This window comes from Lampetra fluviatilis, chromosome 76 (assembly GCF_964198595.1).
Source record: "Lampetra fluviatilis chromosome 76, kcLamFluv1.1, whole genome shotgun sequence".
NCBI classification, from domain to species: Eukaryota; Metazoa; Chordata; class Hyperoartia; order Petromyzontiformes; family Petromyzontidae; genus Lampetra; species Lampetra fluviatilis.
Genome location: NC_136350.1, coordinates 2,570,572 through 2,596,591, shown reverse-complemented (window position 1 = coordinate 2,596,591; position 26,020 = coordinate 2,570,572). Strand labels below are relative to the sequence as shown.

Sequence of the window (26,020 nt, the reverse complement as noted above, 5' to 3'; positions counted from 1 at the left end):
TCGGACAGCGCCTGCACCTGGCAAACAGGGGCAGACCGGCCCCATGGCGACGGTAGGAACGAAATTTTACGCCCCCCCCAGTAATTCAATGCAGTTTTGATCAATCCTTATTTGAATGGGCATTTTTGCCAGGAAATCAGTCCCCAACAAACAGGGTACCGCGAGAGACCTAGAGATCAACACGGTCCCTGAAGCCGACACCCCCCCAATGGATATCTTGGCGTCCACCTGGCCCACAATGCCCATACTTCCCCCATTCGCCGCTATGCATGAATCACAAACCGCTCGCACTCTCCCTGGTGGAATGCCCAAAATATGGAAAATGACATCCGACATAATGGTCGCGGATGCACCGGAGTCCACCAAAATACGCACCTCGACCCCCTGAATGGAACCCGGTACCGTGGATGACCCCGTAGCGGCCGCAACTACCCTGCATGCCAATCGGCGCCATTGCATCAGCGAGCGACACGGGTCAACCGGAGGCACCTTGTTGTTAGCGACACACGGACCGCGCGGCGATGGTGATGCATGAGGTGACAGGCCTTGCCGGGTGTCTGGTGCGCACCGACTTGCCTGTACTGGTGGGTCTTTTCGCGCGGCGTCCGTGGTCGAGGCCTCCTGCTGGGGCGGCCCCGGGATGCGAGCCCAACAGTCCCTGGCGAAGTGGCCCTTACGGCTGCAGCGGAAACACTCCACGTCGTTCTGACCGCCGGCACCCCCCCTGTCCCGACGCTCCCGCGCCGGCGGCGCGGACCTCGGCCCCGTCCCCCCCCGAGCAGGCCACTGGGCGGAGGCGGCCGTCAACTCCTGCAGACCCTTGTCGTCAGGAACGTAGATCGCCTTCGTAGGATCCCACCCCGTAGCACCGCCTTCAACGACGGGCCCCCCCGTCCAAGCCGACACCTGCTTCCAGCGTCGGAGATTAAATTGAGCGTCCAAGCACTAAGCCACAGCACGGGACGTCAATTTATTATGGCTGCACACCGGCATGGGGATCCCCAGGTCTCTAGATAATTCGAGCATTTTGCCCAACACGAGGGGCTCCAACAAATCGGGCTCCGTCTCGGGGTATGCCGCCATCGCCAGTTCCAGAACTGCGCCTCTGTAGGCCACCGGCGAGTCATCAGGCGCCCGTTGGCGCTGAACAAATCTCCGATGGGCGTCGTCCGGAGGCTCGTACGCATCCGCCATCTCCTCGAAGACACGCTGCAGCGTCTTCTTCTTGTCGGCCTTGATGGAGTGGAAGAACCGGACGGACTCGTCGTCGAGAAGTGTTGGTAAGACTTCCAGTGCCTCCGCGTCCGTCCACATGGCGGAGCGTACGGTCGCTTGAAAACGGCAGGAAAATGCGCTCCAATCGCCACCGATTGAGAATTCTTTGACCGTTGTTAAATGACGGCTGCGGGTTCTTGCTCTTCCGTCCTCCTCCGATGGTGACACGCGCGGCAGCGACAAGATGGCGTCGCTCCGCCATCTTGTCGCTGCCGGGTGTGTAATAAAGGACTCTCTCTCAGATGTCGATCTCTGTTGTCCTTTTTTGGGTTCGTTGAATCTCGATACCACGGCATCTCGCTCGGGCCCGCGTCCCGCTCGACGACCTCTCCACAGCCCTCGGCTGCTCCCGTTATACAGTCTCCCTACTGCTCCAATATGCAGTCTCCCTGCTGCCCCGTCAGGCAATCCTTGCAACCACACCGCTGCCCCGCTATCTAGCATTACTGCTGCCCCTTTCACAGCTAGCCTCTCACTGCTCCCGTTAGCTTTCTTCGTCTGACACCGATGGCTGTCGGTGTCGACGTCTCCCACCGCGTGGCGCCCGCGCCACACTCTCCGTCTTGCCCAGCGTGGCATCCTCGTATTTCACTCCGTCTCAACTCCCCCTTCCTCTGCCGGTTCTTTCCCTAAATCCTCTCCCCCACGTGACCCTAACTCCACCCACTCCCCACGTGACCCAGACTCCGCCCCCCCTCAATCCTTGCTCGCATTACAGGTGCATCAATCAGTTTGGTCGTTTATCCTCTCAGTTTCTTCATTTAAAAACTCAACATAAAATACGTTTCTTTATCAGTTTTTTAGGTCTACCTTGCAGTTTCTTGCATTTTTCTAATTTTAATGGTTTTTATTTGGGGTTCATTCCCAGTTCGTTGGTTGTCTTATCAGTTTATCGGGTTTTCGTTGACATTTTTTCGCCATTCTTTATCCAAATATCTGAGCGACACTGTTGAAAAGCATTTGCACGTGCTCACATGAAGGAGATCTCGTACCTGTCAAAGAGAGGTGGCCGGTTAGCTCAGCTGGTTAGAGCGTGGTGCTAATAACGCCAAGGTCCTGGGTTCGATCCCCATACTGGGCAGCTGCTGTTTTCCTCCATTTAAAAAAATCAATGAAAATGTCCCTATTGATTCTTTCTCAGCTTTATTGGGTTTGCCTGGCAGGTTCCCATTTTTCTCATTTCACAGAATATCTCTCAAGTTTACTCGGTTTGCCGCACCATCCCTTAGGATTCGGACTCTGATTCTTGTAATTTCCTTTCACTTTTTGGAGGATAACCTTAGTTTCCTGGGAATTTCATGGGTGCATCAATCAGTTTCTTCGAATTTTCTCTCCTTTTTTTCTTTCCATCTCTTGGATTTTTAGAGTTCCTTTGCAGTTTGTGTTGTTTACACCACTGTCTTGAACTTACCACACACTTGCTTGACTTATCTTGTTGTTACTTGGTGTTTCCTCTCAATGTTTGGGGCTCTCTCCCAGATTCTCGTTTATCCTCTAAGTTTCTTCATTTTAAAACTGTGAATAAAATACGTTTCTTTATCAGTTTTTTTTTAGGTCTACCTTTCAGTTTCTTGCATTTTTCTAGTTTACATGGTTTTTACTTGGGGTTCTCTTCCAGTTCATTGCTTGTCTTCTCAGTTTATCGGGTTTTCATTGACATTTTTCGGAATTCTTTCTCCCAGTTTCTGAGCGAGTGTTGAAAAGCATTTGCACGTGCTCACGTGAAGAATATCTTGCACCAGTCTAACGGAGGTGGCCGGTTAGCTCAGCTGGTTAGAGCGTGGTGCTAATAACGCCAAGGTCCTGGGTTCGATCCCCATACTGGCCAACTGCTGTTTTCCTCCATTTAAATAATTTAAAGAGATTTGAGCTCTTGATGATGTCTCTCTCAGCTTCTTGGATTTTTTTCCTGGCAGGTTATCAGTTTTTCTCATTTCAAGGAATATTTCTCAAGTTTACTCAGTTTGCCGCACCATCCCTTAGGATTCTGCCTCTGTTTCTTGGAATTTACTTTCACTTTTTGGAGCAGGATCTGAGTTTCATGGTAATGTGTCCAAATTTTTTGGCTACATCAATCAGTTTGTTCAAATTTTCTCTCCTTTTTTTCTTTCCATCTCTTAGATATTTTGAGTTATTTTGCAGTTTGTGTTGTTTACATCACTGCCTTGGATGTCCCATACACTCTGTTGACTTACCCTGTTGGTACTTGGTGTTTCCTCTCAAATTTTGGGCTCTAATTCTAGATTTGAAGTTTTCGTGACTGCAAGGATTCATATTCTCTGTTTTTTTGGTAAAGTAACGTAGGTAAAGAAGTTAAAATAAATTAAATCACGACGTTTCGGACGTTTTTTGGGCTCTCTTCCCAGTTTCTTGGCTATCCTCATTTTTTTCATTTTAAACCTATTAATAAAATGTGTTTCTTTTTTTTTATCAGTTTTTAGGTCTACCTATCCTTTGCTTGCATCTTTCTAATTTTCATTGTTTTTAATTGGGTTTCTCTCTAAGTTAATTGGTTTTCCTCTTAGTTTATCGGGTTTTCGTTGACATTTTTTCGGCATTCTCTCTCCAAATTTCTGAGCGACACTCTTGAAACGCTTTTGCACGTGCTCACATGAGGGATATCTTACACCAGCCAAATCGAGGTGGCCGGTTAGCTCAGCTGGTTAGAGCGTGGTGCTAATAACGCCAAGGTCCTGGGTTCGATCCCCATACTGGCCAGCTGCTGTTTTCCTTCATTTAAAAAAATCAATGAAAATGTAGCTCTTGATGCTTTCTCATCTTTATTGGGTTTGCCTGGCAGGTTTTTTGATTTTCTCATTTCACGGAATATCCCTCAAGTTTACTCGTTTTGCCGCACCATTCCTTAGGATTCTGCCTCTGTTTCTTGTAATTTCCTTTCACTTTTAGACGCAGAATCTTAGTTACCTGGGAATGTGTCCCAATTTCTTGCGTCCATCAATCAGTTTGTTCGAATTTTCTCTCCTTTTTTTCTTTCCATTTCTTGGATTTTTTAGAGTTCCTTTGCAGTTTGTGTTTGTTGACACCACTCCCTTGGACTTCCCACACACTTTCTTGACCATGTTTGTTTGTTGATGTCCGGAGTAAGACTGATTGCCTTAATCTAAGCTGTCTTGTGGTTGTTGTTGTTGTTTGACTTGCATCCCATTGGGATTTTTGCACACAGCGTTGGTGTACGGTGTTTTTTCTGCAATATTTAGCTGTCTTTTCTTGGATTTTCTGTTTGCACTTAGTCACATATTCACTTTAAGATGTTATCTGGTTCATGTTTTTTTTTGCGGTTGCATCCGATTCAAGAGCCGAATGGCTCACAGGGCTATACCTAATTAATGAACTTGAACTTGACTTATCTTGTTGTTACTTGGTGTTTCCTATCAATGTTTGGGCTCTCTTCCCAGTTTCTCGTTTATCCTCTCAGTTTCTTCATTTAAAAAATGTAAATAAAATACGTTTCTTTATCAGTTTTTTAGGTCTACCTTTCAGTTTCTTGAATTTTTCAAATTTTCATGGTTTTTAATTGGGCTTCTCTCCCAGTTCTTTGGTTATCTTCTCAGTTTATCAGCTATTCATTGACATTTTCCAGATTTCTTTCTCCCAGTTTTTGAGCGAGTGTTGAAAAGCATTTGCACGTGCTCACATGAAGGATATCTTGCGTTTCCCTTGTGTAGGTGGCCGGTTAGCTCAGCTGGTTAGAGCGTGGTGCTAATAACGCCAAGGTCCTGGGTTCGATCCCCATACTGGCCAGCTGCTGTTTTCCTTCATTTAAAAAAATTAATGAAAATTAGCTCTTAATGCTTTCTCAGCTTTATTGGGTTTGCCTGGCAGGTTTTCATTTTTCTCATTTCACGGAATATCTCTCAAGTTTACTCGGTTTGCCGCACCGTCACTTAAATTTCTGCCTCTGTTTCTTGTAATTTCCTTTCACTTTTTGGAGCAGAATCTTAGTTTCCTGGGAATGTCCCAATTTATTAGGTCCATCAATCAGTTTGTTCGAATTTTCTCTCCTTTTTTTTCTTCCATCTCTTGGATTTTTAGAGTTCCTTTGCAGTTTGTGTGTGTTTAAACCACTTGCCTTAGATGTCCCACACACTTGCTTGACTTACTCTGTTGGTACTTGGTGTTTCCTCTCAATGTTTGGGCTGTCTTCCTAGTTTTTTATTCATCCTCTCAGTTTCTTTATTTTAAAAGTATAAATAAAATTTGTTACTTTATCAGTTATTAGGTCTACCTATCCTTTTCTTGCATCTTTCTAATTTTCATTGTTTTTAATTGGGGTTCTCTCTTAGTTTATTGGATTTCCTCTCAGTTTATCGGGTTTTAGTTTACATTTTAAATCCTTTATATTAAGTTCATTTGCTTGCGTGCTTGCTTGCGCGTTTACGACAGTGCAAATCTTTCGATCGTTGTTTTTAACCCACTTCCCGTGATCCAATCGAGCTGACATTTTGCACACAGACTCGTTGTGCGTGACAATTAATTATCGTGAAATTTTTTTCCAAAATTTTACACTTTTTAGGAAAAAAAAATTATATGTAATTACCAATTGCTTAATGGTGGCAAGCAATCATCTGACCCATAGGTGGCAGCCATCTCAAGCCAGAGGACGAGAGGACTCTAGCCGCTACGCATAACAGGTCCCTGCGGGGTGGGCTGGTAGGAACGAATAACCAAAGAATATAAACATAATGTATTATTACACTTGTTTTTGTAGGGTCCTGCCAAGTGTTTGCAGTAAGGGGCGATGTTGCTACACCTCATCGGATGATACGAAGGGAGAGTTTGAGGCCTAGTTCTAGGCTTTAGGCCTAGCTGTAGGCTTTAGGCCGCTGTGAGTTACTTTTTAATTTAAATGTTTTAATTATTAATGTAAAAGCTTTAAATTTAATTTTTTCTATTTAAAAAGATGAGGGAATGTAACATTGTTAAACATTAACTCTGTTTGACACACGCGGGGGTACGATACGAAGGGAGAGTTTGAGGCCTAGTTCTAGGCTTTAGGCCTAGCTGTAGGCTTTAGGCCGCTGTGAGTTATTTTTTAATTGCAAAGTTTTAATTAAAAGCTATCTCAGGGAATTATAAGGGAATGTTACACTTGTTTAGCCAGGAAAGCCTCACTGAGTCTAAAGGTTGTTGTAGGTTCATGCCAAGTGTTTTCAGTAGGGGGCGATGTTGCTACACGTAATCTGACATCGGACGGACGGACGATATAATCTATTGTAGGCTGGTTCACTTCGTTCCTACCAGTATAAAGGATTTATAGTGAAAAACTTTGTTTTTACGGGTTAATTTTTTCGGCATTCTTTCTCTCAATTTTTGATTCACACTGTTAAAAAGCATTTGTAAGTGCTCACATGAGGGATATCTTGCACCAGTCAAATAGAGGTGGCCGGTTAGCTCAGCTGGTTAGAGCGTGGTGCTAATAACGCCAAGGTCCTGGGTTCGATCCCCATACTGGCCAGCTGCTGTTTCCCTTCATTTAAAAAAATCAATGAAAATGTATCTCTTGATGCTTTCCCAGCTTTATTTGTTTTGCCTGGCAAGTTTTCATTTTTCTCATTTCACGGAATATCTCTCAAGTTTACTCGGTTTGCCGCACCTTCCCTTAGGATTCTGCCTCTGTTTCTTGTTATTTCCTTTCACTTTTTGGCGCAGGATCTTAGTTTCCTGGGAATGTGTCTCAATTTCTTGGGTGCAACAATCAGTTTGTTCGAATTTTCTCTCCTTTTTTTCTTTCCATCTCTTGAATTTTAAGAGTTCCTTTGCAGTTTGTGTTTGTTGACACCACTGCCTTGGACTTTCGACAGTGTGGAAAACATTTGCACGTGCTCACATGAAGAATATCTCGCACCAGTTAAATAGAGGTGGCCGGTTAGCTCAGCTGGTTAGAGCGTGGTGCTAATAACGCCAAGGTCCTGGGTTCGATCCCCATACTGGCCAGCTGCTGTTTTCCTCCATTAAAAAAAAATTAGCTCTTGATGCTTTCTCATCTTTATTGGGTTTGCCTGGAAGGTTTTCATTTTTCTCATTTCACGGAATATCTTTCAAGTTTTCTCGGTTTGCAGCACCATCCCTTAGGATTCTGCCTCTGTTTCTTGTAATTTCCTTTTAGTTTTTGGAGAAGAATCTTAGTTTCCTGGGAATGTGTCCCAATTTTTTGGGTCCATCAATCAGTTTGTTCGAATTTTCTCTCCTTATTTTTCTTTCCATCTCTTGGATTTTTAGAGTTCCTTTGCAGTTTGTGTGTGTTTAAACCACTTGCCTTAGATGTCCCACACACTTGCTTGACTTACTCTGTTGGTACTTGGTGTTTCCTCTCAATGTTTGGGCTGTCTTCCCAGTTTCTTGTTTATCCTCAGTTTTTCATTTTAAACCTAAGAATAAAATGGTTTTCTTTACCAGTTTCTAGGTCTACCTATCCTTTTCTTGCATCTTTCTAATTTTCATTGTTTTTAATTGAGGTTCTCTCTTAGTTTATTGGATTTCCTCTCAGTTTATCAGGTTTTCGTTTACATTTTTAAATCCTTTATATTAAGGTAACTTGCTTGCTTGCTTGCGCGCTTACAACCGTGCAAATCTTTCGGTCGTTTGTTTACCCACTTCACGTGATCCAATCGAGCTGACATTTTGCACACAGACTCGTTGTGCGTGACAATAAATTTTCGTGAAAATTTTTTCCCAAAATGTTACACTTTTTAGGAAATTTTTTTTTATATGTAATTACCAATTGCTTAATGGTGGCAGGCAATCATCTGACCCATAGGTGGCAGCCATCTCAAGCCAGAGGACGAGAGGACTCTAGCCGCCATGCATATAAAGGATTTATAGTGAAAAACTTTGTTTTTACGGGTTAAATTTTTTAAATCCTTTATATTAAGTGCACTTGCTTGCTTGCTTGCGCGCTTACGACCGTGCAAATCTTTCGGTCGTTTTTTTACCAAATTCCCGTGATCCAATCGAGCTGACATTTTGCACACAGACTCGTTGTGCGTGACAATAAATTTTCGTGAATTTTTTTCCCAAAACTTTACACTTTTTAGGAATTTTTTTTTATATGTAATTACCAATTGCTTAATGGTGAAAAGCAATCATCTGAACCATAGGTGACAGCCTTCTCAAGCCAGAGTACGAGAGGACTCTAGCCGCCACACATATAAAGGATTTATAGTGAAAAACTTTGTTTTTACGGGTTAATTTTTTCGGCATTCTTTCTCTCAATTTCTGAGCAACACTGTTAAAAAGCATTTGCACGTGCTCACATGAGGGATATCTTGCACCAGCCAAATCGAGGTGGCCGGTTAGCTCGGCTGGTTAGAGCGTGGTGCTAATAACGCCAAGGTCCTGGGTTCGATCCCCATACTGGCCAGCTGCTGTTTTCCTTCATTTAAAAAAATTAATGAAAATTTAGCTCTTGATGCTTTCACATTTTTATTGGGTTTGCCTGGCACGTTTTCATGTTTCGCATTTCACGGAATATCTCTTTAGTTTACTCGGTTTGCCGCACCATCCCTTAGGATTCTGCCTCTGTTTCTTGTAATTTCCTTTTAGTTTTTGGAGAAGAATCTTAGTTTCCTGGGAATGTGTCCCAATTTTTTGGGTCCATCAATCAGTTTGTTCGAATTTTCTCTCCGTTTTTTTCTTTCCATCTCTTGGATTTTTAGAGTTCCTTTGCAGTTTGTGTTTGTTTAAACCACTGCCTTAGATGTCTCACACACTTGCTTGACTTATCTTGTTGCTACTTGGTGTTTCCTCTCAATGTTTGGGCTATCTTCCCAGTTTCTTGGTTATCATCAGTTTTTCATTTTAAACCTAAGAATAAAATGGTTTTCTTTACCAGTTTCTAGGTCTACCTATCCTTTTCTTGCATCTTTCAAATTTTCATTGTTTTTAATTGGGGTTCTCTCTTAGTTTATTGGATTTCCACTCAGTTTATCGGGTTTTCGTATACATTTTTAAATCCTTCATATTAAGTTCACTTGCTTGCTTGCTTGCGCGCTTACGACCGTGCAAATATTTCGGTCGTTTTTTTACTCACTTCCCGTGATTCAATCGAGCTGACATTTTGCAGACAGACTCGTTGTGCGTGACAATAAATTTTCGTGAAATTTTTTTCCCAAAATGTTACACTTTTTAGGAAAAAAAGAATTCTATGTAATTACCATTGCTTAATGGTGGCAAGCAATCATCTGACCCATAGGTGGCAGCCATCTCAAGCCAGAGGACGAGAGGACTCTAGCCGCCACGCATATAAAGGATTTATAGTGAAAAACTTTGTTTTTACGGGTTAAATTTTTTAAATCCTTTATATTAAGTTCACTTGCTTACATGCTTGTGCGCTTACGACCGTGCAAAACTTTCAGTCGTTTTTTACCCAATTCCCGTGATCCAATCGAGCTGACATTTTGCACACATACTCGTTGTGCGTGACAATTAATTTTCCTGAATTTTTTTTCAAAAATGTTACACTTTTTAGGAAAAAAAAATTATATGTAATTACCAATTGCTTAATGGTGGCAAGCAATCATCTGACCCATAGGTGGCAGCCATCTCAAGCCAGAGGACGAGAGGACTCTAGCCGCCACGCATAACAGGTCCCTGCGGGGTGGGCTAGTAGGAACGAATAACCAAAGAATATAAACATAATGTATTATTACACTTGTTTTTGTAGGGTCCTGCCAAGTGTTTGCAGTAGGGGGGGATGTTGCTACACCTAATCGGACGATACGAAGGGAGAGTTTGAGGCCTAGTTCTAGGCTTTAGGCCTAGCTGTAGGCTTTAGGCCGCTGTGAGTTAATTTTTAATTTAAATGTTTTAATTATTAATGTAAAAGCTTTAAATTTAAATGTTTCTATAAAAAACATCAGGGAATGTAACATTGTTAAACATTAACTCCCTTTCACACACGCGGGGGTACGATACGAAGGGAGAGTTTGAGGCCTACTTCTAGGCTTTAGGCCTAGCTGTAGACTTTAGGCCGCTGTGAGTTATTTTTTAATTGAAATGTTGTTATTAGTTATGTAAAAGCTTTAAATTTAAATGTTTCTATTTAAAAAGATGAGGGAATGTAACATTGTTAAACATTAACTCCGTTTGACACACGCGGGGGTACGATACGAAGGGAGAGTTTGAGGCCTAGTTCTAGGCTTTAGGCCTAGCTGTAGGCTTTAGGCCGCTGTGAGTTATTTTTTAATTTCAAAGTTTTAATTAAAAGCTATCTCAGGGAATTATAAGGGAATGTTACACTTGTTTAGCCAGGAAAGCCTCATTAATTTAAATGTTTTAATTAAAAGCTATCTGAGGGAATTATAAGGGAATGTTACACTTGTTTAGCCAGGAAAGCCTCACTGAGTCTAAAGGTTGTTGTAGGGTCATGCCAAGTGTTTTCAGTAGGGGGCGATGTTGCTACACGTAATCGGACATCCGACGGACGGACGATATAATCTATTGTAGGCTGGTTCACTTCGTTCCTACCAGTATAAAGGATTTATAGTGAAAAACTTTGTTTTTACGGGTTAATTATTTCGGCATTCTTCCTCCAAATTTCTGAGCGAAACTTTTGAAAAGCATTTGCACATGCTCACGTGAAGGATATCTTGCACCAATCTAACAGAGGTGGCCGGTTAGCTCAGCTGGTTAGAGTGTGGTGCTAATAACGCCAGCTGCTGTGTTCCTCCATTTAAAATTTTTTATGAAAATTTTGCTCTTGATGCTTTCTTAGCTTTATTGGGTTTGCCTGGCAGGTTTTCATTTTTCTCATTTCACGGAATATCTCTCAAGTTTACTCAGTTTGCCGCAACATTCCTTAGGATTCTGCCTCTCTTTCTTGTAATTTCCTTTCACTTTTTATAGCAGAATCTTATTCTCCTGGGAATGTGTCCCAATTTCTTGGTTGCATCAATCAGTTTGTTCAAATTTTCTCTAGTTTTTTTTCTTTCCATCTCTTGGATTTGTAATGCGGGCGTAAACGGCCTCGCGGATATGACGTCACGGGGGGGAGGAGTTAGGTCACGTGAGAGAGAGGGGTGAGGTCTTAAGGGGGAGAGATACCGGAAGAGACGGGAGAGTGTTGGGGATAGAGACAGAGTGAGGCCACGCAGGGCGGAGGTTGGAGAGTGGCGAGATCACCACACACACAGTAAGACTCGGCACCGTCGGCCAGCGGTGACCGAGCACGGGGGAACGGGGAGCAGCGGTGGAGCTGCAGTGAGAGCAGCCGGAGGACTGCACCAGGGACCTGCAGCAGAGCTGCAGGAGCGCGAAAGGCTACGGGAGCGAAGGCAGCTGTGGAGCTGCCAAGCGGGGAGGCTCTGAGCGAGGGCCGAGTGGGACAAGTGTAAAGAACCCAAATAAAGGACAACGGAGACAGACCCAGTGATCGAGTCCTTTATTACAGATTTTTAGAGTTCCTTTGCAGTTAGTGTTTGTTTAAACCACTGCCTTAGATGTCCCACACACTTGCTTGACTTACTCTGTTGGTACTTGGTGTTTCCTCTCAATTTTTGGGCACTAATTCTAGATTTGAAGTTTTCGTGACTGCAACGATTCATACTATCTGGTTTTTTCGGTAAAGTCCTGTAAGTTAAAAAGTTAAAATAAATTAAATCACGACGTTTCGGACGTTTTTTTGGGCTCTCTTCCAAGTTTCTTGGTTATCCTCAGTTTTATCATTTTAAACCTATTAATAATATCTGTTTCTTTTTTTATCAGCTTTTATGTCTACCTATCCTTTTCTTGCATATTTCTAATTTTAATTGTTTTTAATTGGGTTTCTCTCTAAGTTAATTGGTTTTCCTCTCAGTTTATCGGGTTTTAGTTGACATTTTATCGGCATTCTTTCTCCAAATTTCTGAGCGACACACTTGAAAAGCATTTGCACGTGCTCACATGAAGGATATCTTGCGTTTCTCTGGTGTAGGTGGCCGGTTAGCTCAGCTGGTTAGAGCGTGGTGCTAATAACGCCAAGGTCCTGGGTTCGATCCCCATACTGGCCAGCTGCTGTTTTCCTCCATTTAAAAAAATCAATGAAAATTTGGCTCTTGATGCTTTCTCAGCTTTATTGGGTTTGCCTGGCAGGTTTTTGTTTTTCTCATTTCACGGAATATCTCTCAAGTTTTCTCAGTTTGACGCACCATCACTTAGGATTCTGCCACTGATTCTTGGAATTTCCTTTCACTTTTTGGAGCAGAATCTTAGTTTCCTGGGAATGTGTCCCAATTTATTGGGTCCATCAATCAGTTTGTTCGAATTTTCTTTCCTTTTTTTCTTTCCATCTCTTGGATTTTTAGAGTTCCTGTGCAGTTTGCGTTTGTTTACACCACTGCCTTAGATATCCCACACTTTCTTGACGTACCATTTTGGTACTTGGTGTTTCCTGTCATTTTATGGACTCTTTTCCCAGTTTATTCTCTCAGTTTCTTAATTTTAAAACTATGAATAAAATATGTTTCTTTATCAGTTTTTTAGTTCTACCTTTCAGTTTCTTGCATTTTTCTAATTTTCATGGTTTTTAATTGGGGTTCTCTACCAGTTCATTGGTTGTCTTCTCAGTTTATCGGGTTTTCATTGACATTTTTCGGAATTCTTTCTCCCAGTTTCTGAGCGAGTGTTGAAAAGCATTTGCACGTGCTCACATGATGGATATCTTGTATTGCTCTGGTGTAAGTGGCCGGTTAGCTCAGCTGGTTAGAGCGTGGTGCTAATAACGCCAAGGTCCTGGGATCGATCAACATGCTAGCCAGCTGTTGTTTTCCTCCATTTAAAAAATCAATGAAAATTTCGCTCTTGATGCTTTCTCAGCTTTATTGGGTTTGCCTTGCAGGTTTTCATTTTTCTCATTTCACGGAATATCTCTCAAGTTTACTCAGTTTGCCGCGCCATCCCTTAAGATTCTGCCTCTGTTTCTTGTAATTTCCTTTCACTTGTTGGAGCAGAATCTTAGTTTCCTGGGAATGGGTCCCAATTTCTTGGGTGTGTAATAAAGGACTCTCTCTCAGATGTCGATCTCTGTTGTCCTTTTTTGGGTTCGTTGAATCTCGATACCACGGCATCTCGCTCGGGCCCGCGTCCCGCTCGACGACCTCTCCACAGCCCTCGGCTGCTCCCGTTATACAGTCTCCCTGCTGCTCCAATATGCAGTCTCCCTGCTGCCCCGTCAGGCAATCCTTGCAGCCACACCGCTGCCCCGCTATCTAGCATCACTGCTGCCCCTTTCACAGCTAGCCTCTCACTGCTCCCGTTAGCTTTCTTCGTCTGACACCGATGGCTGTCGGTGTCGACGTCTCCCACCGTAGCGACCGCGCCACACTCTCCGTCTTGCCCAGCGTGGCCTCCTCGTATTTCACTCCGTCTCAACTCCCCCTTCCTCTTCCGGTTCTCTCCCTAAATCCTCTCCCCCACGTGACCCTAACTCCACCCACTCCTCACGTAACCCAGACTCCGCCCCCCCTCAATCCTTGCTCGCATTAGACTACCCCCCCCTAATGAAAACCCAGCCGTCCCCGGCTGCAACAAATACAAGAAAATAATGCGAGCAATATTGGAACCATCTGGCATCACTGACAACGGAGAATATAAAACGATAACAAGAACAAGAACAATAACAATCAACGACAGGAAAGGGATTTGGAACGCGTGCGGGTCGCCGGCCCATCCCGAACGGGCGGCGGTACCCCCACGGACCGAGAACGCGACGGGGTCTTAAGATCGACGGGAGTAGAACCGCCCGCCGCTGTTGGAGGCCCGTCAACGCCAAGGTCCCTTCCACCAGGGAGACCCAAGTCCGGGGTCTCTGGCAACCGTGTCTGTGGTGGGGTTGGAATGGCAGCGGGGCCAAGTGGCCTCGTCGCCGTGGTAGGCCCACCCAGAGCAGGATTCGCCACATCCGCCTGCGTCACGGCTGGTTCGTCTGTAGAAGGCACGACAGGCGCGCTTGCAGAGTCAACAGGCAAGGGCAGAGGTGCGTCGGGCGCAACAGACACCGGCAAGGCAACATCAGGGGATGACGCATCCGTCCGCGGGGCCACGTAGGGCTTCAGCCTAGACGTATGAACGTACCAGCGCCGCGATCCGAACCGAACCCATGCGGAATGCGGGTTAGGGACTTCAATAAGCTTAACCGGCCCCTGCCATGGTTTGTGAAGCTTAGGCGGAGGTCCCCGGCCGCACCTGCGGGCAGTGCAGCCATGCCATGTCTCCCACTCGCCAGGGGCATGTACTGGTCGAGCGCCGGGCGCAACGCTCGTTTCGCGCCTGAGTCTTGGCAGTAGCCAACCGGGCCCCCTCCCTTGCCTCGGCAACGCGTCGAACCGTGTCCTGAATGTATTCGGGGAGGGGTTTAACAGGACCCTTCACCCCCCTACTCAGCTGTACTTCCACCGGCGGCACATTCTCGCGGCCGTACATGAGACAAAATGGAGAATACCCAGTGGACGCATGAGGCGTCATCCGATACGCGGAGAGTACCCCAGGTATATGCAAGTCCCCATCAGCTTGTTTCTCGTCAACCGTGTGACATAGCATGGCCGACAGCATCCGATTAAGGCGTTCCACCATGCCATCCGTCTGCGGGTGGTAAGGCGACGTACGAACCTTCTTGGTTCCCAGAGCAGCACACACTTTCGCCAACAATTTGGAAGAAAAATTTCGCCCCTGATCCGTGAGTAGCCTCTCCGGCGCCCCTTTGTCCATCACATATCCAAATAGGAAGGCGTCCGTGATAGACGCCGCCGACTGGTCGGGTAAGGGCCAAGCCATCGGCCAGCGGGAAAGATATTCCACCCCGACCAGCAAATATTTATTACCCCTAGCGGATGGCGGGAAAGGTCCCAAAATATCCAGCGCCACCAACTCGTTGATTCGAGACACTTGTATAGACTGCACCGGCGGCACGTAAGGGTTTTTAGGCGGCTTCCACCGGGCACACTCGGGACATGCCCGAATGTGTCCGACGACATCCGTCGTCATGCCGTGCCAAAAGTAGTCTCGCTGTAATGTTAATAAAGTCTTCTGCACCCCGAGATGTAATAAAGTGTCGCTGTGCAGAGTCCGAATCAATTCGTACCGTAGCGACGATGGTACCACCAGACGCCAGCGGTCATGCAATCCCTCTCTCCACATGAACAAACCATCCCGGAGAGCGGCCCCCGGCGTCCCACCGGACAGCAATCTCCCCGCCCCCTTCGCAGCCCGACTCCATAAAGCCCTCAACGAGTTGTCAAGCAATTGTTCGCGAATCCATACCGAGCGCGGCAGGTACAGAACCCCATCGGCCGGTCCTGGGCACACCGGAACCCCAGGTACCTCGACAGCTGACACGACAGGCCGAGGGGGTAGCTGAACCGGCGTACACCTATTCGTACCCGACGCGCAAGCGCAAGGGGACCCCTGTGGTAATCTGGAAAGTGCGTCCGCATTCGCGTGACGCGACCCCTTCTGATATTGTATGTCGAAGGAAAATTCCTGCAGGGTCTCCAACCATCGCGCCAGTTGGCCAGATGGTTGGTCAACCCTCAGGGCATATTGCAGAGCCGCATGGTCCGTGCGCACAGTAAATGACCGGCCGTAAAGATACGGCCAATATTGGCGGAGAAAATGGACAATAGCCAATAATTCGCGGCGAGTGACGCAGTAGCGGGTTTCTGCCGGGGACAGCACACGGCTACCGTAGGCTACCACGCGCTCCACGCCGCCTTTGGACTGTGACAGAACGGCCCCAATCCCAGTGTCACTAGCGTCCGTATCCAGAATAAACGGTCTATCAAAATCCGGATAGTCCAATGTCGGCGCCGTCGCCAACCAATCGCGTAGGCCCTGAAACGCCGCTTCCTCCGGCGGACCCCAACTGAACCTCCGACCCTTACCCGTAAGGAGGTGCAAGGGCCTAGCGATCATAGCAAAGTTCGGGACGAACCTGCGATAGTATGAGGCGAACCCCAAGAAGCGACGTACGTCCCCAACCGAGGCCGGGGTTGGCCAGTTACGGACGCACGCCGTCTTCTCCGGGTCCGTTGCCACCCCGTCCGCACTGATTATGTGTCCCAAATAACGCACGGATCGTTGCAGTAGGTGACACTTTTTCGGTTTGAATTTTAAATTTACGGAGCGCATCCTAGCAAAAACCGTCTCCAATCTCTGCAAATGTTCGTCAAATGTGCGGCTAAAGACAATGACATCGTCTAAATAAATCAAACATGTCTCCCACTGCAGACCCATTAACACCAGCTCCATCAACCGCTGAAAAGTGGCGGGAGCCGCATTCAAGCCCATCGGAAGGCAATTAAACTGAAACAGTCCCTGTGGCGTGCGAAAAGCCGTCTTTTCCCTCGAGGACTCGTCAAGGGGAAGCTGCCAGAATCCCGAAGAGAGATCCAATGTTGAAAAAAACTTCGCCCCAGACAAGGCATCGAGGGAATCATCCATACGCGGAGTGGGTATGCGTCTGCGACGGACACCTTATTCAATTTCCGAAAATCGACGCAAAATCGCAGTTTATCATCCTTTTTTTTCACAAGGACTACCGGCGCGCCCCATGGACTGTTAGACGGGGATATAATATCAGCGGCTAGCATGTCCTCCACTGCCCCGCGAACCTGATCCCGCTCCGTCGGGCTCAACCGATGCGAGTTCAACCGAATCGGAGCGGCGTCCCCCGTATCAATGTGGTGGGAATGCAGGGAGGTGCGTCCCAAGTCAAAATCATCCGACCTGAACACATCGGAATAACTTAGCAACAGCGCGCGAAGCGCGGACCGTTGCTCTCTGGTCAGGGATGAATTCTCCCTGCATAACTCGGCAACCCAATGGTCATCCTGCCCCGTTGGCCCCGAAACCCCCCCTACCATGTCCCGGCAGACCCGGTTGTCATGGGTCGTGAACGCGGTCGTGGCGTGAACCACAACCGTTCCAGCCGGGACACTGACATTCTCTGCACTCCCATTTAGCACCTGTAAGAACGGGGGCTGGCCCGGCCGGACAATTGTTTTTGCCCCAACCAGCGCCGAGCCGCCCGTTATAGCCGTGGATGGCGATAACAGAACCCCCGCCGCTCCCTCAACGCCCGGTACTGGCTTCCGATATCTCAACGGGATAAGCATCTGCGAACCAGGTGGAATATCAACAGATACCTCGGACAGCGCCTGCACCTGGCAAACAGGGGCAGACCGGCCCCATGGCGACGGTAGGAACGAAATTTTACGCCCCCCCCAGTAATTCAATGCAGTTTTGATCAATCCTTATTTGAATGGGCATTTTTGCCAGGAAATCAGTCCCCAACAAACAGGGTACCGCGAGAGACCTAGAGATCAACACGGTCCCTGAAGCCGACACCCCCCCGATGGATATCTTGGCGTCCACCTGGCCCACAATGCCCATACTTCCCCCATTCGCCGCTATGCATGAATCACAAACCGCTCGCACTCTCCCTGGTGGAATGCCCAAAAGATGGAAAATGACATCCGACATAATGGTCGCGGACGCACCGGAGTCCACCAAAATACGCACCTCGACCCCCTGAATGGAACCCGGTACCGTGGATGACCCCGTAGCGGCCGCAACTACCCTGCATGCCAATCGGCGCCATTGCATCAGCGAGCGACACGGGTCAACCGGAGGCACCTTGTTGTTAGCGACACACGGACCGCGCGGCGATGGTGATGCATGAGGTGACAGGCCTTGCCGGGTGTCTGGTGCGCACCGACTTGCCTGTACTGGTGGGTCTTTTCGCGCGGCGTCCGTGGTCGAGGCCTCCTGCTGGGGCGGCCCCGGGATGCGAGCCCAACAGTCCCTGGCGAAGTGGCCCTTACGGCTGCAGCGGAAACACTCCACGTCGTTCCGACGCGCGGCACCCCCCCTGTCCCGACGCTCCCGCGCCGGCGGCGCGGACCTCGGCCCCGTCCCCCCCCGAGCAGGCCACTGGGCGGAGGCGGCCGTCAACTCCTGCAGACCCTTGTCGTCAGGAACGTAGATCGCCTTCGTAGGATCCCACCCCGTAGCACTGCCTTCAACGACGGGCCCCCCCGTCCAAGCAGACACCTGCTTCCAGCGTCGGAGATTAAATTGAGCGTCCAAGCACTAAGCCACAGCACGGGACGTCAATTTATCATGGCTGCACACCGGCATGGGGATCCCCAGGTCTCTAGATAATTCGAGCATTTTGCCCAACACGAGGGGCTCCAACAAATCGGGCTCCGTCTCGGGGTATGCCGCCATCGCCAGTTCCAGAACTGCGCCTCTGTAGGCCACCGGCGAGTCATCAGGCGCCCGTTGGCGCTGAACAAATCTCCGATGGGCGTCGTCCGGAGGCTCGTACGCATCCGCCATCTCCTCGAAGATACGCTGCAGTGTCTTCTTCTTGTCGGCCTTGATGGAGTGGAAGAACCGGACGGACTCGTCGTCGAGAAGTGTTGGTAAGACTTCCAGTGCCTCCGCGTCCGTCCACATGGCGGAGCGTACGGTCGCTTGAAAACGGCAGGAAAATGCGCTCCAATCGCCGCCGATTGAGAATTCTTTGACCGTTGTTAAATGACGGCTGCGGGTTCTTGCTCTTCCGTCCTCCTCCGATGGTGACACGCGCGGCAGCGACAAGATGGCGTCGCTCCGCAACGTGTGCAAGCTGGCGGCTTCCCGCGGCGGAGGGCGCAAGATGGCGGCTTCCCGCCGTTCTTCTTCGGCCACGCCCAAGATGGCGTCTTCGTGCCGCGCGGTCGAGAGGGCTGATGGCGACGGCAAGGCCCCGGCCCGTTGTTCCTCGCCGGGCCTCCCCGAAGTCGTCGCCGGCATCACGAGAACGCACAATTGCGCCAACACCGTCTTCAGCGCCTCCAGTTGCGCCGCCACCTGTCGCCATCCATCGTCAGCGTCCAGTCGCGCAGATGGGCCCACCGAGGCGGCCACGTCCTGCACGGCTGGAACCCCGCTCGTCCCCGCTCCGCTTTCCTCCTCCATCGTGGGTAGCGCCACCGCTGGAGGGAGGTCGTCGTCGGAAGATTGCCGAAGATGGTGCAGGGACGGTCTTCTTCCTGAGCTGTTTTGACTTGCCGTTTCACTTCTGACACCAATGTAATAAAGGACTCTCTCTCAGATGTCGATCTCCGTTGTCCTTTATTGGGTTCGTTGAATCACGATACCACGGCGTCTCGCTCGGGCCCGCGTCCCGCTCGACGACCTCTCCACAGCCCTCGGCTGCTCCCGTTATACAGTCTCCCTGCTGCTCCAATATGCAGTCTCCCTGCTGCCCCGTCAGGCAATCCTTGCAGCCACACCGCTGCCCCGCTATCTAGCATCACTGCTGCCCCTTTCACAGCTAGCCTCTCACTGCTCCCGTTAGCTTTATTCGTTTGACACCGATGGCTGTCGGTGTCGACGTCTCCCACCGCGTGGCGCCCGCGCCACACTCTCCGTCTTGCCCAGCGTGGCATCCTCGTATTTCACTCCGTCTCAACTCCCCCTTCCTCTGCCGGTTCTTTCCCTAAATCCTCTCCCCCACGTGACCCTAACTCCACCCACTCCCCACGTGACCCAGACTCCGCCCCCCCTCAATCCTTGCTCGCATTACAGGTGCATCAATCAGTTTGGTCGTTTATCCTCTCAGTTTCTTCATTTAAAAACTCAACATAAAATACGTTTCTTTATCAGTTTTTTAGGTCTACCTTGCAGTTTCTTGCATTTTTCTAATTTTAATGGTTTTTATTTGGGGTTCATTCCCAGTTCGTTGGTTGTCTTATCAGTTTATCGGGTTTTCGTTGACATTTTTTCGCCATTCTTTATCCAAATATCTGAGCGACACTGTTGAAAAGCATTTGCACGTGCTGACATGAAGGATATCTCGTACCTGTCAAAGAGAGGTGGCCGGTTAGCTCAGCTGGTTAGAGCGTGGTGCTAATAACGCCAAGGTCCTGGGTTCGATCCCCATACTGGCCAGCTGCTGTTTTCCTCCATTTAAAAAAATCAATGAAAATTTCCCTATTGATTCTTTCTCAGCTTTATTGGGTTTGCCTGGCAGGTTCCCATTTTTCTCATTTCACAGAATATCTCTCAAGTTTACTCGGTTTGCCGCACCATCCCTTAGGATTCGGACTCTGTTTCTTGTAATTTCCTTTCACTTTTTGGAGGATAACCTTAGTTTCCTGGGAATTTCATGGGTGCATCAATCAGTTTCTTCGAATTTTCTCTCCTTTTTTTCTTTCCATCTCTTGGATTTTTAGAGTTCCTTTGCAGTTTGTGTTGTTTACACCACTGTCTTGAACTTACCACACACTTGCTTGACTTATCTTGTTGTTACTTGGTGTTTCCTCTCAATGTTTGGGGCTCTCTCCCAGATTTTCGTTTATCCTCTAAGTTTCTTCATTTTAAAACTGTGAATAAAATACGTTTCTTTATCAGTTTTTTTAGGTCTACCTTTCAGTTTCTTGCATTTTTCTAGTTTACATGGTTTTTACTTGGGGTTCTCTTCCAGTTCATTGCTTGTCTTCTCAGTTTATCGGGTTTTCATTGACATTTTTCGGAATTCTTTCTCCCAGTTTCTGAGCGAGTGTTGAAAAGCATGTGCATGTTCTCACATAAAGAATATCTCGCACCAGTCAAAGATAGGTGGCCGGTTAGCTCAGCTGGTTAGAGCGTGGTGCTAATAACGCCAAGGTCCTGGGTTCGATCCCCATACTGGCCAGCTGCTGTTTTCCTCCATTTAAAAAATCAATGAAAATTTAGCTCTTGATGCTTTCCCAGCTTTATTGGGTTTGCCTGGCAGGTTTTCATTTTTCTCATTTCACAGAATATCTCTCAAGTTTACTCGGTTTGCCGCACCATCCCTTAGGATTCGGACTCTGTTTCTTGTAATTTCCTTTCACATTTTGGAGGAAAACCTTAGTTTCCTGGGATTGTGTCTCAATTTCTTGTGTCCATCAATCAGTTGGTTCGAATTTTCTCTCAGTTTTTTTGTTTCCATCTCTTGGATTTTTAGAGTTCCTTTGCAGTTTGTGTTGTTTACACCTCTGCCTTGGACTTCCCACACACTTGCTTGACTTATCTTGTTGTTACTTGGTGTTTCCTCTCAATGTTTGGGCTCTCTTACCAGTTTCTAGGTTATCCTCTCAGTTTCTTCATTTTAAACCTATACATGAAATGTGTTTCTTCATCAGTTATTAGGTCTACCTATCCTTTTGTTGCATTTTTCAAATTTTCATTGTTTTTAAGTGGGTTTATCTCTCAGTTCATTGGTTTTCCTCTCAGTTTATCGGGTTTTCGTTGACATTTTTCGGCATTCTTTCTCAAAACATCTAAGCGACACTATTGAAAAGCATTAGCACGTGCTCACATGAAGGATATCTTGCACCAGCCAAATGGAGGTGGCCGGTTAGCTCAGCTGGTTAGAGCGTGGTGCTAATAACGCCAAGGTCCTGGGTTCGATCCCCATACTGGCCAGGTGTGCTTTTTTTTCCAATTTCAAAAATTTATGAAAATTCAGCTCTTGTTGCTTTCTCAGCTTATTGGGTTTGCCTGGCAGGTTTTCTCATTTCACTGAACATCCCTCAGTCTCTCTCGGTTTGCAGCACCGTCTCATCGTTTTCTGCCTCTGTTTCTTGGATTTTCGTTTCACTTTTTGGCGCAGATTTTTTGTTTCGTGAGATTGTCCCCCAATTTATTGGGTACATCAATCAATTTGTTCGAATTTTCTTTCAGTTGTTTTGTTTGCATCTGGATTTTTAGAGTTCCTTTAGCAGTTTGTGTTTGTTTACACAACTGCCTAGGACTTCCCACACACTTGCTTAACTTACCCTGTGGTACTTGGTGTTTCCTCTCAATATTTGGGCTCTCTTCCCAGTTTCTTGGTTATCCTCAGTTTTTTCATTGAAAAACTATAAATAAAATGTGTTTCTTGAACAGTATTTACGTCTACCTATCCTTTTCTTGGATTTAATATTTTGCATTGCTTTTAATTGGGTTTCTCTCTCAGTTAATTGGTTTTCCTCTCAGTTTATCGGGGTTTCCGACATTTTTTCGGCATTTTCTCTACATATTTCGGTTTCTTGTCATTTCCTTTGACTTTTTGGAGCAGGATCTTAGTTTCCTGGGAATGTGTCCCAATTTCTTGGGTCCATCAATCAGTTTGTTCGAATGTTCTTTCCTTTTTTTTCTTTCCATCTCTTGGATTTTTAGAGTTCCTTTGCAGTTTGTGTTTGTTGACACCACTGCCTTGGACTTCCCACACACTTGCTTGACTCATCCTGTTGTTACTGGGTATCTCCTCTCAATTTGTGGGCTCTCTTCCCAGTTTCTTGGTTATCCTCAGTTTCTGCATTTTAAAAATAAAAATAAAAAGCGTTCTTTATCATTTTTTTAGGTCCATCTATAATTTTCTTGCATTTTTCTCATTTTCATGGTTTTTACTTGGGTTCCTTTCCAGTTAATAGGTTTTCCCCTCAATTTATTGAGTTTCCATTGATATTTTTCACAATTCTCTCTCTCAATTTTTGAGCGACACGCTCGAAAAGCATTTGCACGTGCTTACATGAAGAATATCTCGCACCAGTTAAATAGAGGTGGCCGGTTAGCTCAGCTGGTTAGAGCGTGGTGCTAATAACGCCAAGGTCCTGGGTTCGATCCCCATACTGGCCAGCTGCTGTTTTCCTCCATTTAAAAAAATACAAATTTTTTTAGCTCTTGATGCTTTCTCATCTTTATTGGGTTTGCCTGGAAGGTTTTCATTTTTCTCATTTCACGGAATATCTCTCAAGTTTTCTCAGTTTGCCGCACCATCCATTAGGATTCTGCCTCTGATTCTTGTAATTTCCTTTCACTTTTTGGAGGATAACCTGAGTTTCCTGGGAATGTGTCCCAATTTCTTGGCTACATCAATCAGTTTGTTCGAATTTTCTCTCAATTATTTTGATTGCATCTTGATTTTTAGAGTTCCGTTGCAGTTTGTGTTTGTTGACACCACTCCCTTGGATGTCCCACACACTTGCTTGACTTATCTTGTGTTACTTGGTGTTTCCTCTCAATGTTTGGGCTCTCTTCCCAGTTTCTCGTTCATCCTCTCAGTTTCTTCATTTTAAAACTATAAATAAAATACGTTTCTTTATCAGTTTTTTAGGTCTACCTTTCAGTTTCTTGCAATTTTCTAATTTTCATGGTTTTTTTATTTGGATTCTCTCCCAGTTCATTGGTTGTCTTCTCAGTATATCGGGTTTTCATTGACATTTTTCAAAATTCTTTCTCCCAGTTTCTGAGAAACAGTGTCGAAAAGAATTTTCACATGCTCACATGAAGGATATCTTGAGTTTCGCTGGTGTAGGTGGCCGATTAGCGCAGCTGGTTAGAGCGTGGTGCTAATAACGCCAAGGTCCTGGATTCAATCCCCAAACTGGCCACATGTGTCTTTTTCTTCCAATGTCAAAAATCTATTAAAATTCAACTCTTTATGCTTTCTCAGCTTCATTGGGTTTGCCTGGCATGTTTTATTTTTTTCTCATTTCACGGAATATCTCTCAAGTTTTCTCAGTTTGACGCACCATCCCTTAGGATTCTGCCTCTGTTTCTTGTAACTTCCTTTCACTTTTTGGAGCAGAATCTTAGTTTTCTGGGATTGTGTCTCAATTTCTTGGGTGCATCAATCAGTTTGTTCAAATTTTCTCAACTTTGTTTTTTTTTCATCTCTTGGATTTTTAGAGTTCCTTTGCAGTTTGTGTTTGTTTACACCACTGCATTGGACTTCCCATACACTTGCTTGACTTATCTTGTTGTTACTTGGTGTTTCCTATCAATGTTTGGGCTCTCTTCCCAGTTGCTCGTTAATCCTCTCATTTTCTTCCTTTTAACACTATGAATAAAATACGTTTCTTTATCAGTTTTTTAGGCCTACACTTCAGTTTCTTGCATTTTTCTACTTCTCATGGTTTTTATTTGGGGTTCTCTCCCAGTTAATTGGTTGTCTTCTCAATTTATCGGGTTTTCATTGACATTTTTCGGAATTCTTTCTCCCAGTTTCTGAGCGACAGCGTCGAAAAGCATTTGCACGTGCTCACATGAAGAATATATCGCACCAATCAAGCAGAGGTGGCCGGTTAGCTCAGCTGGTTAGAGCGTGGTGCTAATAACGCCAATGTCCTGGGTTCGATCCCCATACTGGCCAGCTGCTGTTTTCCTCCATTTAAAAAATTCAATGAGAATTGAGCTCCATGATGCTCTCACTCTCAGCTTATTGGGTTTTTTTCTTGGCAGGTTATCAGTTTTTCTCATTTCACGGAACATCAATCAGTTTTTTTTCTCGGTCTGCAGCACCGTCTCTTTGGTTTGCCTCTGTTTCTTGGATTTTGTTTTCACTTTTTGGCACGGGATTTTAGTTTCCTGGGAATGTGTCCCAATTTATTGGGTGCATCAATCAGTTTGTTCGAATTTTCTTTCCTTTTCTTTTCATGTCTTGGATTTTTAGAGTTCCTTTGCAGTTTGTGTTTGTTTAAACCACTGCCTTAGATGTCTCACACACTTGCTTGACTTATCTTGTTGCTACTTGGTGTTTCCTCTCAATGTTTGGGCTATCTTCCCAGTTTCTTGGTTATCATCAGTTTTTCATTTTAAACCTAAGAATAAAATGGTTTTCTTTACCAGTTTCTAGGTCTACCTATCCTTTTCTTGCATCTTTCAAATTTTCATTGTTTTTAATTGGGGTTCTCTCTTAGTTTATTGGATTTCCACTCAGTTTATCGGGTTTTCGTATACATTTTTAAATCCTTCATATTAAGTTCACTTGCTTGCTTGCTTGCGCGCTTACGACCGTGCAAATATTTCGGTCGTTTTTTTACTCACTTCCCGTGATTCAATCGAGCTGACATTTTGCAGACAGACTCGTTGTGCGTGACAATAAATTTTCGTGAAATTTTTTTCCCAAAATGTTACACTTTTTAGGAAAAAAAGAATTCTATGTAATTACCATTGCTTAATGGTGGCAAGCAATCATCTGACCCATAGGTGGCAGCCATCTCAAGCCAGAGGACGAGAGGACTCTAGCCGCCACGCATATAAAGGATTTATAGTGAAAAACTTTGTTTTTACGGGTTAAATTTTTTAAATCCTTTATATTAAGTTCACTTGCTTGCATGCTTGTGCGCTTACGACCGTGCAAATCTTTCAGTCGTTTTTTACCCAATTCCCGTGATCCAATCGAGCTGACATTTTGCACACATACTCGTTGTGCGTGACAATTAATTTTCCTGAATTTTTTTTCAAAAATGTTACACTTTTTAGGAAAAAAAAATTATATGTAATTACCAATTGCTTAATGGTGGCAAGCAATCATCTGACCCATAGGTGGCAGCCATCTCAAGCCAGAGGACGAGAGGACTCTAGCCGCCACGCATAACAGGTCCCTGCGGGGTGGGCTAGTAGGAACGAATAACCAAAGAATATAAACATAATGTATTATTACACTTGTTTTTGTAGGGTCCTGCCAAGTGTTTGCAGTAGGGGGGGATGTTGCTACACCTAATCGGACGATACGAAGGGAGAGTTTGAGGCCTAGTTCTAGGCTTTAGGCCTAGCTGTAGGCTTTAGGCCGCTGTGAGTTAATTTTTAATTTAAATGTTTTAATTATTAATGTAAAAGCTTTAAATTTAAATGTTTCTATAAAAAACATCAGGGAATGTAACATTGTTAAACATTAACTCCCTTTCACACACGCGGGGGTACGATACGAAGGGAGAGTTTGAGGCCTACTTCTAGGCTTTAGGCCTAGCTGTAG

At 45.9% G+C, this 26,020-nt stretch overlaps 13 non-coding genes across 13 annotated transcripts; all 13 read left to right on the top strand.

Annotated features, from left to right (window-relative positions):
• Positions 1-2,282: 2,282 nt before the first annotated feature.
• On the top strand, positions 2,283-2,356 carry TRNAI-AAU (transfer RNA isoleucine (anticodon AAU)). The gene has a single exon. It is a non-coding gene; the product is annotated as a tRNA-Ile (tRNA).
• A 673-nt stretch (positions 2,357-3,029) lies between these two features.
• Positions 3,030-3,103, top strand: TRNAI-AAU (transfer RNA isoleucine (anticodon AAU)). Its single transcript has one exon. It is a non-coding gene; the product is annotated as a tRNA-Ile (tRNA).
• Positions 3,104-3,919: 816 nt separating this feature from the next.
• On the top strand, positions 3,920-3,993 carry TRNAI-AAU (transfer RNA isoleucine (anticodon AAU)). Its single transcript has one exon. It is a non-coding gene; the product is annotated as a tRNA-Ile (tRNA).
• A 970-nt stretch (positions 3,994-4,963) lies between these two features.
• Positions 4,964-5,037, top strand: TRNAI-AAU (transfer RNA isoleucine (anticodon AAU)). The gene has a single exon. It is a non-coding gene; the product is annotated as a tRNA-Ile (tRNA).
• A 1,640-nt stretch (positions 5,038-6,677) lies between these two features.
• On the top strand, positions 6,678-6,751 carry TRNAI-AAU (transfer RNA isoleucine (anticodon AAU)). The gene has a single exon. It is a non-coding gene; the product is annotated as a tRNA-Ile (tRNA).
• A 405-nt stretch (positions 6,752-7,156) lies between these two features.
• On the top strand, positions 7,157-7,230 carry TRNAI-AAU (transfer RNA isoleucine (anticodon AAU)). The gene has a single exon. It is a non-coding gene; the product is annotated as a tRNA-Ile (tRNA).
• Positions 7,231-8,582: 1,352 nt separating this feature from the next.
• Positions 8,583-8,656, top strand: TRNAI-AAU (transfer RNA isoleucine (anticodon AAU)). The gene has a single exon. It is a non-coding gene; the product is annotated as a tRNA-Ile (tRNA).
• Positions 8,657-12,207: 3,551 nt separating this feature from the next.
• Positions 12,208-12,281, top strand: TRNAI-AAU (transfer RNA isoleucine (anticodon AAU)). The gene has a single exon. It is a non-coding gene; the product is annotated as a tRNA-Ile (tRNA).
• Positions 12,282-20,131: 7,850 nt separating this feature from the next.
• Positions 20,132-20,205, top strand: TRNAI-AAU (transfer RNA isoleucine (anticodon AAU)). The gene has a single exon. It is a non-coding gene; the product is annotated as a tRNA-Ile (tRNA).
• Positions 20,206-20,876: 671 nt separating this feature from the next.
• TRNAI-AAU (transfer RNA isoleucine (anticodon AAU)) lies at positions 20,877-20,950 on the top strand. The gene has a single exon. It is a non-coding gene; the product is annotated as a tRNA-Ile (tRNA).
• Positions 20,951-21,631: 681 nt separating this feature from the next.
• Positions 21,632-21,705, top strand: TRNAI-AAU (transfer RNA isoleucine (anticodon AAU)). Its single transcript has one exon. It is a non-coding gene; the product is annotated as a tRNA-Ile (tRNA).
• A 1,120-nt stretch (positions 21,706-22,825) lies between these two features.
• Positions 22,826-22,899, top strand: TRNAI-AAU (transfer RNA isoleucine (anticodon AAU)). Its single transcript has one exon. It is a non-coding gene; the product is annotated as a tRNA-Ile (tRNA).
• Positions 22,900-24,341: 1,442 nt separating this feature from the next.
• Positions 24,342-24,415, top strand: TRNAI-AAU (transfer RNA isoleucine (anticodon AAU)). Its single transcript has one exon. It is a non-coding gene; the product is annotated as a tRNA-Ile (tRNA).
• Positions 24,416-26,020: the final 1,605 nt, after the last annotated feature.